The sequence below is a fragment of the Manis javanica genome, chromosome 14, assembly GCF_040802235.1.
Source record: "Manis javanica isolate MJ-LG chromosome 14, MJ_LKY, whole genome shotgun sequence".
Classification (NCBI taxonomy): domain Eukaryota; kingdom Metazoa; phylum Chordata; class Mammalia; order Pholidota; family Manidae; genus Manis; species Manis javanica.
The window spans coordinates 60,607,242-60,621,008 of NC_133169.1; the positions used below are offsets into that span (position 1 = coordinate 60,607,242).

General features: G+C 40.0%; 1 long non-coding RNA gene across 1 annotated transcript; it reads right to left on the reverse strand.

Annotated features, from left to right (window-relative positions):
• Positions 1 to 531: 531 nt before the first annotated feature.
• On the reverse strand, positions 532 to 7,361 carry LOC118969990 (uncharacterized). Its single transcript, XR_005057798.2, has 4 exons — positions 7,221 to 7,361; positions 6,508 to 6,797; positions 4,348 to 4,470; positions 532 to 2,433 (listed from the first exon to the last, which is right to left on the reverse strand). It is a non-coding gene; the product is annotated as an uncharacterized lncRNA (long non-coding RNA).
• Positions 7,362 to 13,767: the final 6,406 nt, after the last annotated feature.

Below are 13,767 nucleotides of genomic sequence, written 5' to 3' on the forward strand. Positions count from 1 at the left end.
AACCCACTTTGAGTTTATTTTTGTATGGTTTAAGAGTGGTCAGTTTCATTCTTTTGCATTCAGCTATCCAGTCCTCCCAGCAGCACTTATTAAAGAGACTGTCTTCTCCCCCTGGTATTTTCTTGATTTCTATGTTATAAACTAATTGACAATATATGCATGTGTTTATTTCTGGGCTCTCTATTCTAGTAATCCCTGTGTGTGTTTTAATGCCAATGCCATATTGTTTTGCTTATTAGAGCTTTTCAATATAGTTTGAAATCAGGAAGCATAATACCTCCAGCTGTGCTGTTTTTTCTCATGATTGCTTTCATTACTTAGGGTCCTTTCTGGTTTTGCACAAATTTTACTGTTTTATTTCTGTGAAAAAAATGTGATTGCAATTTTCAGAGGACTTACATTGAGCTTGTAGATTGCTTTGGGTAGTATGGATATTTTAATAATTTTTCCAGTCCATAAACATGGAACATATTTCCCTTCATTTCATCAATTTCATAGTTTTCAATATACAGGTCTTTACCTCCTTGGTTAAATTTACTGCTAGGTTAATTTATTCTTTTTGATGTACTTGTAAGTGGCATCATTTTCTAATTTCTGATATTTATTATTAGTGTGTAACTTTACTGAATTCTTTTATTCTTACAGTATTTTTGGTGGACTCTTTAGGGATGTCTATATACATATATATCATGTCATGTACAAAGAGTTTACTTTTTTCTTTCCAATTTGGATGCCTTTCTTTCACTTACTTAATTATTCTGGCTAGGACTTCCAGTACAACGTTGAGAGTTTTTATCGTAACTGGCTGTTGAATTATGTCAAATACTTCTTTTGCAGCTATTGAAATGATCATAGTGTATGAACCTTTCAATGTGTCATTCTACCCTGTTTGCTAATATTGAGGATTTTTATATCTGCATTCATTAGGGATATTGGCCTATAAATTCTCGTGTCCTTGTTTGGTATCAGGGTAAGGCAGGGCTTGCAAAATTAGTCTGAAAGTATTCCCTCTGAGGAGTGATGTTAATAACTCTTTGAATGTTTAATAAAATTCACCTGTGAAACTGACTGGTACTTGATTAGTAACCAGTCTGTTTAGAGTTCATTTCTTCATGATTCATTGTTAGTAGCTTGTATGTTTCAAGAAATTTATTTCTTCTCAGGGACCTCTGTTCTTTTCAGGCTCCTTAAGGTAACATCAGCCATTTTTAGGTGGGTAGTCTTATTTTCATTTCTGTGAGAAAATTTGTTGACATATAGTTGCTTGTATGTCATAATGCTCCCTCTTTTATTTGAGCCCTTTCTTTCTGGAGGAGTCTAGCCAAAGGTTTGTCAGTTTTAAGTCTTTTCAAAGAGCCAGCTCTTACTTTCATTGATCTTTATTACTTCCTCTTACTTAGAATGGCTATTGATGCATTCCCCAACCCCCATAAGTTTTAGTATGTTGTACTTCCATTTTCCTTTTCATGAATGTATCAGTCTCTTTAGACCCATTGGTTGTTCAGTAGCATGTTGTTTTTCTGCATGTATCTGTGATTTATTCAGTTTTGTTTTTATAAATTATTTTATTTTATACCATTTACATTTAGTTCCCTAATATAGAACTTAAACCCTTTGCTTCTCAGTGAGATGCTACAGGGTCTTCTGCTGTTGCCATGCTGAACCACAGCCTCTGTGATCTCCCAGCTGCCCTGCCATGTTGAATAGGCCAATTATACCAACAATAAAAATAACCTATATAAATACTGAACCAACAGAAATAGTACCCCGATTGTTGATTGCAACTCTTACATGGACAAGGTGAATGTCTCCCAAGTCCAGATCTGCCCCTCTCTCCCATTTTCCAAGAGCTTTGGTTAGAACTCCTGGTATGCCCCCCTGGCAACTCCAAGCAATTTTTATGTCTTATAATTAAAATTGAGAAAATGAGAAAAATACCTGTCTCACAGAGTTGATGAGATTTGTAATCTCATGTCAAATAGGAAGGCACCCAACCCCCACCATTTGGCAGCTGCCATTATCACATCTTTTAAATAAATGTCCCAAATACCTTGCCTTTTTCTCTGCAACTAATTTAGCAAATCTTTCTTCATCTCTGCCCTGAACTGTTACCACTCCCTGCCCAAAAACCAATTCCAAAGACCTCAGAGCTTGATATGTAATACTTCTACCAATGACCCAACCTTAGCTGCTTTGATGACAATGCACTCCAAAATGCTTCTCAACAATTTTTGGTCTTTCACACCTCACTGCCTCTGTACATACTGCTCCCTCTGCTTGCAGTGCTGTCTGCAATTATTTACTTGGTAATTCTGTTTCCTCTAATCCCACTGAGATCCATTCGCTCTCCTCCCAGAGGCTGACCACTAAGAATGAAATCATCTGGATTGCCTTGCTTGTCTACTTCCTGTTAAGTTCAGCCTATGGAAGCACCTGCAAGAGAGCCAAAGACGATAAGGTCAGTGTGTTTCCACCCTAACGGGCAAAATTTGAATACGGACTGTGATTACAAAAAAACAAACCTGGTTTAAAGTTCCTAACTCTGATAATTACATCCTAATTATATAAGAAAATGTTCTTTTTCTTGGGGTCAAATGGGATCAGTGTCTACAAATTACTCTCTCAGAGGTAAGTCCTGGAGCAGGCTTCTATTTCTCTCTAGAATGCAGGCTTTTAAGCCTGACACTGTCTTCCTGCTCTGGGCAATGTTCGATGCTCTCTTACATGCCATTTATTGTAATACTGTGTCAGCTTTAAAATGATGTATATCTTCCTTTTTGCTTCCCTCCCACCTAAAATAAGATCTGACATGAAGGAGGAATCTAATACATTCTATTTAACCTAATATGGTGACTATAAATTTATTTCTTTTGGCCAGTCTACATAGCTGAGCAAGTGACAAGAACAGCATAGCAAATAATTCTTACCTTCACCCCTTTTGAAAACTAGGAGTTAGGTCTGACCGGGCAGTGTTCTTGAACGTTCACATACATGAACGTCTTGTTAAATATGTGATCTGGGTTAGGCCCATGAGCCTGCATTTCTAATGAGCTCCTGGGTGCTGCTGGTTCTGGACCACACTGTGCCAAGAGAGAGACTCAGATCTACTGGGCGTGAATTTGACTTAAGGCAAGTTGGTATTTTGGGAAGTCTAATTACTGCTAACCACCTCCAGTTTTATCAGATAGTTACAAAAATGAGATTTCTCCAAACCCACGCTATTAACAAAATGCTTGCAAAAGTAAAGTAATCTAAAGAGGTATAGAATTATGTTAGTGCTTTTCTAAGAACACACAGAGTCCACACAGCAACCACAGCAACAAAGTTCTCTAAGCCATCAAACATCAAAGCACTAACGAGGGGGCCAGGCTATGCGGCCCCCTGAGGCAGTCTCCATCACATTGTGATGGAGAGCCTACCATTGCCAAGGGGAAACTTCAGTAAAAATTCAGTAATAGGGAATATTTTTGTAGATTTAGAATTAAATGTAGTAATAGGGAGTATTTTTGTGGACTTAGTATTACCTTTCATCACACTGTGAGATAAAATAATCTTCTCATGTTGTAGAAGATGAAACAACAGATTAGGTGGAAGGTAAAACTTGAATCCAGGATTTGAAAACACTAAGTCACAATCCACCACACAAATCCTTCAGCAAGAATCAAAGAAAACAAGTTGGAGCATGAGGCCCCGTTACATAAGGTCAAGTGCTGGCCCGAGGAGAAGTGTGTCTGGCATTCTCTCTTGCCCTAAGCTTTACCCACTCTCTCCTTCACCCTGGAAAACTCCCCTCACGGAAATATGTGATGAATACATTCATACTAAAGGAGGAATGTAATGGCTAAACCTCCTGTAGCAGCTAACAGGGTGGGGTCAGGGCAGGCAAGCAGCCAAGGAGAAACCTTGGCTCATCCACTTGAAACCATTTCCCATTAGACAGCAATGTGAGGTTCCCTGCCTAGTTCATTCAGATGATCCTAAACTGGATTCAAGAGGAGCCTATACTGATTATCCTTTCTGCATCTTAGAGCTGATTTTTTTGTTTGTTTTCTAGAAGTGTTTATTAATGAGTAGAGCTTTGAGAAAAAAGCTGGAGGTTGATACCTATTTTCTCTCAGCTTGTGATAGGCAAGATGATAGCATGTGAGGACAGCTAGCAGACAGCAGCAAAAGTAGATGTTACCTTAGGAAATTAACAGCTCATAGAGAGTTTCAAACACCACCCTAAAATAACTGCTTTTCTATTTCTAGATTTTGCTGGCTCCTTCAATGTTGTCATACTGGTCAAAAGGGACACAGTGAGTGGAGAACTAACATTTAGCAATAAGAAAGCAGCAGATCACCTACCAAACTTAGCATGGACAGGATTCCAGTTCAGGCCACAAAGCCCTTTACCCAGTGTGGCTCTTGGGTTTGCTTTTAGGGAGAACACAATTCCATCTCAAGGTGAAGTTCTACTCACTGGAACTTCTGGAATGCACAGAAGAGAGGCCACAAGTGAAATTGATGTTTGTGTCGACTGCAAAAATAGCTTTAGCAATAAGAGACGATACTTTCAAGTGTAGGGACCTTGTTCTCAAGGTCAAGTAGTTCTGTCAACACCCAGCAGTACAATTTCAAACTTTCAAAAAAAAGATTTCTTCCACAAACTCCAGATCAGGTCTTGCCTTGCAGAAGAGTCATATTTCAAAATTGTGACCAGCCACACATTGATCACCACCACACAGAATTCGGAAATCCCCTTTCTCTACCCACCCTCAGAACTTTTCCTGGCTAGTAGGGGAAAATACAGCTTGAAAGTCAACTAAATAGCAGTATAAAAGACAAATACCAGAAAAGAAAGCCATGTAAATTTATTATCCAAATTAAAAGCCCATGGTATGGGCATAAAAACCAGAGTTGACCATATCAAGCTGTCTGATCAACATCAAACCTTTCCCTGAGGAACTTGCTCAGCCTTTGTATCTCAAAACAGGTGAATGACCTGGTTCTAGACATATTTTCCCCTTAATACCATTTTCTCTTCTTAAAGGAACATTGTCCCACAATTGTTTCATCACATCTTTAAAACTCTGTTTCCTCTTACAACTCCACTTTTCCCTATGGAATTAATCTGCAGAATCTTCTACTGGCAAAGCTCAACAGATGCTTAAAAACAAGTAAAAACTGAAAGAAATACCCATGTTGCTTGCTCTGTATACTGATTACCTAATTCATTGTTAAGTAAAAAGGGAAAGAGGAGGAATAAAAGCAGAAAAAGGAACAGAACGATATTTGAGCACAATGCCACGACCACTTCTACTACCAACACTTCCTATTTTCTGCAGCTGTCAAATTAGTTTATACATACCTGGCACATAGTAGATACACATACAAAAAAAAGACGTGTCTCAATTATCCATTGAGAACAAGAACCTGTAAGAACAGACACAAGCTAGACAAACAACATAAGGCTGAAAAAGGAGAGTATAATTTTGTTAACATTTACTTGTTAATGTCAGTAATGATTGGGAAAAGCACTGTAGATCAAAATAGATACCAATGAATTAAAACAATGAGATGCTGCTCCCCTGCATCAGAATTGCAAAGTTTTGAAAAGCAGATAACATTAAGTGTTGGGGAAGATGTAGATATATGAGAACACACATAAGCTGTTCACAGAAGTTAAATCAGGTCCCGCAGTTCTGGGAAACAATCCAGCAATATTTCATGTAGTAACTTTGCTTAAGCCCTACCAGTAAAGACCTTGGAGAAATTCTCACATGGGTTGGTAAGGAGCACATATATGTTCATATTTTATTTGTGAAAATAAAGAGAAGCCATCTAGATGCCCATCACCAGGGGAATGGATTACTTAAAGAGGATACATGTGTTCTGTGAACACTATGCAGAAATCAGAAGCAATAAACTCAACCCTACGGCAATATGGATGGAGCTCAGTGAAGAAAAGGAAGAATAAAAGCAATGTCAAGCTAATCACCTTTCTGTAAATTTTTCTAAGAGTGCAAATTCCAGGTCATATGACAAGTACATCCGAGGGACAGACTAAGAGTACAGGAGTAGCCATCAGAGATGAAAGAAAACTTTTTTAAATTAATGACTCAAATTACTATCGTGTATATATTTTCCTTTCATAATGGGGAAATTTGTGTTACATTTAGTATATATCAAATTAATCCCCATGGCCATTAGTGGAACTTCTGACAAGCAAGCTCCTGGCTCAGTTAGTTGGTTTATGATTCAGCTCAGCACCACCAGCCACGGAGATGGTTTTGACCAGTACTCAGTTCACAGTTGTTTTTATTCTCGGTCACATACTGTTCAATTTACATTTAATACTAGTTGAAGGTGCATAAAACTACTAATATTAAAATACAAACTAATGAGAAGCATTACTCACAGAACCACTTCTAAGGCTCATGAAGAATACAGCCAGGGAACAATATCTAAATATTTAAGTTACAAATCTACCTCATCATCGAAATAAAATATGTTCTCATCTCTTACCTTCACACCTATACCTTCTTAATAACCTGGAAGGTGAGGCTGCGTTGCCTGTAGAATTCTTGCACTTCTCAGTGTGGTGCCGGAACATGGTGGCATGGGCAGAACCAGCTCTCTTCTCTCCCAGATTCCCCCGTGTGCCAATGTCTGTGGACACCCGGCCAGCACTTTAAAAATTCCAACCACTCTTCCTCCGAATCCAAACCGCCACCTGCTGGCCACCTCATGGGGAGGGGAGTTCCATGGTGGTACTTCAGCAGGGAGAGGTCAAAGGGGAAAGGGCCTTGCAGGTCCTGGAAGTAGGTACAGGCTGTTTAGGCAGGAAGTTATGGACACCCAGGCATTCAGTGTCACCTGAAAGGGAGAGAATGGGCTCTGGGTGTCCATGCCCTGCTGGCCCTGCTAGTCCCTCACCCTGTTAGGACATAGGACCCCTCCTATCCAAGCCAAAGGACATCTCTAAGTGGGCTGGGGTGGACTGTAGGTTTGCACCTCCACCCCCCAAATCCCTATGCTGAAGCTGAAGCCCTACCCCCCAGTGTGATGATTTCTGGACGTGGGGCCTTTGGGTGGTACTTAGGTTAGATGGGGTCATGAGGATGGGTCCACATGACAGGATGAATGTCCTTATAAGAGGAAGAGATGCCAGAGCTCTCTGTCTCTCCAGCATATGAGGACACGGGTAGTAATCTGCATGCCAGTAAGTGGGTCCTTACCTGGGAACCGAATCTGCTGGCATGCTGATGTTGAATTTCCAGCCACCAGAACTGTGAGAGAGACAAAGCCACCAGTATGTGCGATTTTGTTACCAGGTCTGTATGTCAGACGCATATGCTCATAATATAGGCCAGCAGAAAGTCTCTGCTAAGAAAGAAAACACAGAAAAAAGAAAGCACAGTGATTAATTTTAACTGAGTTAGGTTTTTAATTATTGGCAGTTAAAGCTACCAACCTCTGAAATGTCTAAGTTTTGGGTAAACATTGGTAAACAGCAGCCTAGCACCTTCCAATGTACCCTATTTGTAAATAAAACATAAAAATTACCAAATTAACTGACTTTTAAATGGAAAATTAGACTGAATCTGTATTTTATTGTGGCTTCAATCTCTAAATCAAAGATGATCTAATATTTATAAATTTATTTATGGCCAAATCCTATTTCTCTTACATTTTTGGTAGTAAGTTAAACAGTATGCAATATTTATTAAATGGACCAAAGTTAATTATGTTATAAAAGTAGTCAAAGATTATAAAAATTATACTTGAACACTAGTGTGGCCATGAATACTACACTCACCTAGCAAAATATTACAGAATTCAAAAAATAGCTTGTTATATCAAAAAACTGAAAGAATAATTACAGTGGTCCTGAATAGCTTCACAAGTATGTAATCTGGTGAAAGGAACGGGCAGGCGAAAACAAAAAAATGTAAAATGATTGTATAGTAGGAAGAGCATGAATTTGGGAGAGTAATGTATTCTCACAAAGCTGAAGTGTTGTATCATCTGTGAAATAAGAACAACACTTCCATTACGGGACTGTTTTGAAAGACTCAAAAGAATTGGTGAACTCACCTGTCCTCGAGATTCTTCTTGGCCATGACTAGTTCCGGGACACCCACCCTGCTCCCCAAACCAGCTCTTAAATGTGCTATCATTCTATGAGCATATCTTATTCATACCTCTCCAGTATATTTATATATCACTCACACCGAGCTAGGCTCTTAGAAGAGGTACACTAGACTATAAATCACTAAGCTAGACTATAATGGCAGTTAGCAAAATTGCAATGGTTTTAAGCAGAGTCTAGTAAATTCCACTTTTCTGTCATTTTCTTCCCTTTTGGAGACAGATACAAAAAAGAACGTTCAAGGATTTGTTCTTGCTACATGGCATCCTTAAAAGACCACATGTAAGTTGTCAATGAGGTGCTTTTTGATTAAAACAATGTCCTCCAGGAAAAGTATGTTCCTTAGAGAGGACTAATGTTTGTGAAGGAAGTTCTCTGCCCATTCCCACTCCTTCATCCCCATTTTTTGTCCTTAAATGCAACTGGCATTTCAACCCAACATCAGGATTTTGAGGTCACTCATAGGCAAATTTTGTATTCTATGAAAAGCATTTTCTTGACACAAATTTCTTTAGAATAAACCTACTAAAGAGAAAATTGTTTTTGCATCTTCCTAGATACACAACCAGCAGGCATCAATTCAATCCAGTATGTGTGTTCGTTGAGCACAGACTCAGTGCCAGGCACAGCAGTCAACAAGAGGGACCTGGTTTCTGTCCTGTCTCCAGGGGCTCTCAAACTACTGGGAAAGTACACAAGTGAATGAGACAGAAGAGCAGAGACTTCAGATGCATTATTCATCTAATCCTGCAAACGATCAAATGAGAAAGTTTTTTTCATGACCTCTTTCTCAAATGTCAAAACCTATGGTGCAAGATGCAAATGTCAAGGAAGTTCTCCCTTCCCACCCTGCTGTACCCACAGGCCTCGCTTCCCCTTAAGGTACCAACCCCCACCCCAGCCACAGGACTGACCAGGGCAGGGACCCTGATTCAGGGGAGCAGTTTCTCCTGAGGGGTTCTACTTAGTACCCACCCAGACATTAAGATGAAAAAATATGCCTTTTTTATGAGTGTTCTTAAATCTATAAATATTTAATTTTTCATGGCACTACCGGAAAAAAAACATTCTATGGCCATCTTTTTCAATTTGCCTACAAATGCATTTCCTTCTCCCAAACAGCCACCAGAATTTTAATAGTGAGCCTGTTCTATTCCTTCAGTGGGTAGACAGGATAACTTACCTGGAGGCTCCTAAAATAGTGTATTTCCCTACAAGTATTCATTCAAACTCTGTACAGGTCTTCATTGCAACCATCAAGAACTTCTTATGCCCATTTACCCTTGATTAGATTTTTATATTTTGCTTCCTCATAAGCTCTTCGTCTCCATCCCCATCATGTTTCTCTGCAGCCTGGCTGGCAGCCATCGGATTTGTAACACTTTTCAGAAGAGGCTCTTGCAATTTTTACTCATCATTTTCTTCACATCTGTGGCTGCTGTAGGAAGAACAAAGCTCAGGCAATTCGCTCCTGCTATCTGGCTCGTGGCGAAGCACTCCAAATTTCTGCTCACCCAATCCACCTCCCAAAACACTGCTGATCCGCTCCTACAGCCTGGGTGGCACCACCGCACTAACATCAGGGCTGATTTCCCACACTTTGAAGGTTTCTGTTTAACCCAACCAATTTGCTCTCATTCTGAATGGGTATTCAGAATGATTTCAAGCAAGAAATCCCATGCATTTTGCATGGTGTGAGGGCCAGGAGTGAAGCACTTGGTGTGAAAAAGACGTGAACTAGAATCCTCACTCTGCTACTCACTGCCTGTGAGACTAGGGACAAGATTTTTTTAACTCTCCAACCTTTAATTTGTTGGGGATTTTTCCACCTGCACAAAAGGAAGAGGCATAGAACATCTCTCTCTATGTCACTGTGAGAATTAACTGAAATGGTATTTATGCCTGGCATGGAATAACCGTTCCGTAAATGTTATCTAGAATTACTTAAAGACAAAGATTAGTATACATGTCACTCAACAACTATAAACAAGACTCATGCTAGGTGCCCTGTCAAAGAAAGAAGAAACATTATCTCCTGGGTACATATTATATGCCCACACTTTCATACATGGATTCTTGTGTAATCAGATAATATGAATGGTTCCCGTCTTCACAAAGCTTATAATGGCATGCCTATAGTGAATCTCACTGCAAAGTGGCCGTGGAAAGGACTATAATCCAATGGCATCATGAGGAATGGCACTGAAGGGCTGAAAGGAGGACAAGAATAGAGGACAAACATAGCCTTGTGTGACCCTACCTTGCTCACCATTCCTGCCAACTCCACGTACAGAATCACACGTGAAATAGGCCCTCAAGAATTGCCATATTGATTAGAAAGATGTCGTCTAAGCTATCCAGGACTCTACAGTTATCAAGTGATGGAAGTCTAACTCCATCTGGCTTTCAGCTGAAAAGGGAATTGCTTGGCTCACAAAACTAAGAAGGTGTGAGTGGAGGGAGGATTGACTTTCAGGCATGGCTGAATTCAGATGCTCCAAAGATGTGATGAAAACTTGGACACGTGGCTTTGCTTTCCTCCAGGCAGGCTTCCTCCTCTGGTCCCCACTGTGTGCTGGCCGCCGACAGCCCTGGGCCAACAGCCTCAGGTCCAGCAGGCAGCACTGAAAGATTGTTCTGGGACAAGTCCAGGAGTCCATCTCATTGGACCAACTCAGGGCATGTGCTCACTCTTGAACTAGTCATCCCAGCTAGGCAGATGGAACATGCCAACTAAGTCTGGGTGGGCCCCTCGCCCACCTTAGCCTGGAAGCTAAGGCTTCCCACATGATGCCTCTGGATAGGGTGTTAAGAGGAGACGGTTTCCCCAAAAGAAAATCAGACAGTGGCACCAGACCAGGGGTCTTGGATATGGCAAAAACAAGACAACAGATGTGCAATGCAGGGCATAAATTACGGACCTTGAAAAATAGGCATATTTCATTGAGCCTACATGAACAAAAGAACATAACTAGGTTCGGTAGCAAGAAAGTTGTAAAGAACCATTGCTCAAATTTAATGAAACAGTGCGAGAGGGATGGGTCAGCACTGACCAGACTAGGAAGACAGGTTCAAGCCCTGTCAGTGAGTACTGAGGGGTAAGGAATATGTTTGGTCTGGTAGAAATGTGTCATTTACTGCAGTTTTCTATTGCTATGCATGTGTGACAAGCCACACCGAAACATGATTGAATTGCTTAGAAACAGTGACATTTTTTTTTCTGCTCATGCATCCGCAATTTGGTCAGGATTTTTTGGACAGGTCATGTTAGCTCCAGCGGGTGCCAAGCAGGGACACATCAAAGGCTGGAGACTGGAATCACCCGGAGACTCAGTCAGTCAGCATGTCTGGTCATTGTTAGCAGGACCTTGACTGGGACTCAAACAGGGGGCCTTTCTCTATGGTTGCTTGGCTTGCTCGTGTCATGATACCTGTTTTACAAGCATGAGCATGTCAGGGACTAGGTGGGTCCTACATCACCTTTTATGGTTTTGCCTCAAGGCATGTGTTCTCGCTGCTGTGCTCAGGCACCGATGCGTACTGACCACTGTAGTCCCTCTGACTTTGCAGCTGGCCTTAATCTCTGCAGGTCCAAGGACAAGATACGGATCTGCCTGAGACACAAGATAAGTACTGAACTCAAAAACCAAAGAAGGGAGGATTTACCACACTTCAGAGAAGGACTGTCAGAGATATTTGTGAATAAAATGTTATGATTTGATAGTAAAAGTATAAGAAAATATTAAGTGACACCTGATCTCCGATTTTAAATGTAACATATAAGTTAAAATATGACTAAACATTTAGCTCATTACTATTTATGTACATTGGGGCTGACTCTTTTCTGCCTCCCTCTACCCTTTTTAAGGCCCTTGTGATTACACTGAGACCACTCAGATAATCTCCCTATATTAAGATCTATAACTCAATTATATCTACAGAGGCCCTTTGCTATGAAAGGTAACCATCACAGTATCTAGGAATTAGGATGTTACTTCATTAGGATGAACATTCCTCTGCCCACTACGCTTAGTTCTGTGCTTACAGAGAAATGCAAAATTCTTGGTAATTGCTATGGACTGAATTGTGTCCCCCCCACACAAAAAGAATTGTATGTTGATGCCTTAACCCTTAGTGTGATGGCATTTGGAAACGGGGATTTGGGGGACAGCCCTGGGTTTAGATTAGGTCATGAGCATGGGGCCTTCATGATGGGATTAGTGCCCTTATGAGAGGAGACACCAGGGAGGGCTCACTGTCTCCCTCTCCTTTTCCCTTGCCCTCTCTTCGTCCCTGCCACGCAAGGACACAGCCCAAAGTGACCAAGAAGGCAGCTATCTAGGCAAAGGAAGAAAGTTGGGAAGAAAGCTCTCACCAGAATCCAGCCATGCTGGCACCTTGATCTTAGATTTCTGCCCTTCAGAAATATGAGAAAATAAATGTCCACTGGTTAAGCCACCTAGTATGGTATTTTGTTATGTCAGCCTTAACTGACTAAAATGGTAATTAAAACTAACCTTAAGTAAAAAGTAATTGCCACATATTTAACCATCTCTGCCTGGTCATTTTTAACTCATATAAATTTTTCTGAACATTTTCTGTTCATATGGGATATGCTATGAATCTAGTCCCAGACCACTATTACCTTCAACTTTTTAAAATTCATTCATTAAAGAATTATAATTAATTCTGCATTTCTGAGAAGTCAATTGCCTACTTAAGAATACATTCCACAAGAATATACAATGGGAAAGGACAGTCTCTTCAAATAAATGTACTAGGAAAACTGGAGAGTGACATGCAAAAGAATAAAACTGTACCATTATCTTATACCATACACAAGAATTAACTCAAAATGGAAACCATAAATGAAGAAAGCATAAGCAATAAGCATCTTGAAATCACTCTTGTTAAAGATTTTTTGGATCTGACACCAAAACAAAGGCAACAAAAGCAAAAATAAACAAGTGGAAACTACATCAAACTCAAAAGCCTCTGCACAGCAAAGGCAACCATCAGCAAATGAAAAGACTGTCCACTGAGTGGGAGAAAATATTTGTCCATCAGGTATCGGATAAGGGATTAATATATAAAATATATAAATAACTTATACAACTCAATACCAAAAAGCAAATAATCCAATTAAAACATGGGCAGAGGACCCAAATAGACATTTTTTCCCAAAGACATGCAGATGGCCACAGACACACAAAAAGATGCTCAACATCACTATTCACTAGGGAAATGCAATCAAAACTACTTCATACCAGTCAGAACAGCTAGTATCAAAAGATAAGAAATAACAAGCATCGGCCATGTTATGGAAAAAAGGGAACCATCATACCTTATTGGTGAGAATGTAAACTGTGCAGCCACTAGGGAAAACAGTATGGTATGAAGATTCTTCAGAAAAGTAAAAACAGACCCACCATATGATGCAACAAATCCACTTCTAGGTATTTCTCTGAATAAATGTAAACACAAATTTGAAAAGGCATATGCACCCTTGTATTAATAGCATTATTTACAATACTCAACATACAATATGCAAGCAACCTAAACCTAAGTAACCATAAATAGATAAATGGATAAAGATGTGGTCTATACACACACACATAATGGAATATTACTCA